Source organism: Nestor notabilis, unplaced genomic scaffold (assembly GCF_000696875.1).
Source record: "Nestor notabilis isolate BGI_N333 unplaced genomic scaffold, ASM69687v1 scaffold16480, whole genome shotgun sequence".
Taxonomy (NCBI): domain Eukaryota; kingdom Metazoa; phylum Chordata; class Aves; order Psittaciformes; family Psittacidae; genus Nestor; species Nestor notabilis.
The window spans coordinates 18,155-19,763 of record NW_009911960.1 but is presented as its reverse complement, the minus strand read 5'-3'; the positions used below and the strand labels follow the sequence as shown (position 1 = coordinate 19,763).

Below are 1,609 nucleotides of genomic sequence, written 5' to 3'. Positions count from 1 at the left end.
TGCAGCTGCCCCACCCCAGCGCTCTCAGCCTGGCTCCAGAGCAGAGCTGCTCCAGCCCTCGCAGCAGCTCCGGGGCCTCCAACAGGTCCAACAAATCTGGCTGGTCCTCTAGCTGGAAACAGCCAGTGGGCTAAGACCTGGACCTGTGTGTTGGTAGATCTGTGTTATGTCCCCTGCCTGCAGCAGACAGAAGCTGAAACTGGGGACAACGTTTTAACTGGTCTGTGGAAGGTAAGGGATGTTTTTTTCCCATCCTTGGCATCACCACAATGCTCTGCTCTGAAATCAGCATCTGCAGGGCTGGGAGGACCAGCAGTGCTTTTGTTCCCATGGAAACTCAGAGCAGGATGTCTGGGGCTTTCTTTTCTCTTCTGCTGCAGGTTAGAGATGGGCTGTGTGAAGGGGGGTGGAGGTGAGATGAGGGGATGCAGGGGAAGAAGGGCCAGTGCTGGGCAGGGAGCAATGAGACCTCTGCCCTCCAGTGGCATCGCCTGACCAAGGGTGAGCAGTGGTGGGTTTTAGGGGTGCCAGTGACCTCCCCTGCATTGGGAAGCTCCACAGAGCATCCTCCTGCCTGCAGGGTGCTCAGCATGAAGGCAGGGATGGAAACGACTCCCTTCTGGAGGGCAGTGAACAGTTAACAGTGTGTATCCTGGGCTTAATTAAATGCTTCTGCTCCCCCTCCTGCAGCGAGGGCTCCAGCACCATTCCCAGTCCAGGTCCTGCTGCCAGGGCTTGACATTTTCAGGGGTGTGAACGTGAGCCCTCGGCTCGTCTCCACACATGCACCGTGCTGGGAAGGAAAGGTCAGAGCTTGTGATGGGCAGCTTAACCCCCCAGCTCTGCTCCTGCCTGGCTGAAGGATTCGGCAGGAGAAGGAGCAGGTTTTGAGTGAAGAGGGTCTGGCAGGAGCTTCTGTGACCGCCTGGCTTTGAAACATCTCAGTCCCAGCTTGGCAAGTAGCTCCTGGGGCTGCCTGATCCCGCTTTGCTGCTGGTCTCCTAAAGCATCAGGAATTGGGTGGTGATGGAAGCCAGGTTCTTTCCTGACACTCAGAGAAAACATCTTTCCATCCAGCCCTGAGATCCACCACTTTGTACCACCTCTGCCCCTCGCCAGTGCTGTGCAGAGAACATGGAGAGTCTGTGGGGGCTTGGGGCACCTTCCCAAAGCCTTGGGGATGGGGTAGGAACAGCCAGAGCTCGGTGTCTCTGCTGTGCGGAGGGGGATGTTCCTGTGGGAATTGGCACCGGAGATGCTGGAAGGGGGATTCATGATCCTGAAAGTGGAGAAAGAGTCTCATTAAAAAGAAAAAAGATAAAAATTCCCTGCTCACTCTCCCCTGCGCCTCTCCTCCCGTTACCAAGCAACTGGTCCTTGATCTTCCTGTCTCCTCTTCCCTCTGGTTCCCAAGTGAAGTCATTAAAATGTCTGGAGGGATGGAACTCATATTTCACCTTCTGCATGTCGGGGAAGGAGCCCTTGGGGCCAGGGTCCCTTTGGGACACCCTGCAGGCCCGTCACAGGCAGGAGGGCTCTGCCTGGGCACGGATCCCAGCCGGGGCATGTTTTGCACCATTGCATCTGGCCCTGGGATCAGGCAGGGAGC

General features: G+C 56.8%; 1 protein-coding gene across 1 annotated transcript in view; it reads left to right on the top strand.

Annotated features, from left to right (window-relative positions):
* Positions 1 to 1,609, top strand: part of LOC104407777 (von Willebrand factor A domain-containing protein 5B1-like) — a gene marked incomplete at its 5' end in the record, with an annotated part of 24,109 nt that overhangs the window by 18,616 nt on the left and 3,884 nt on the right.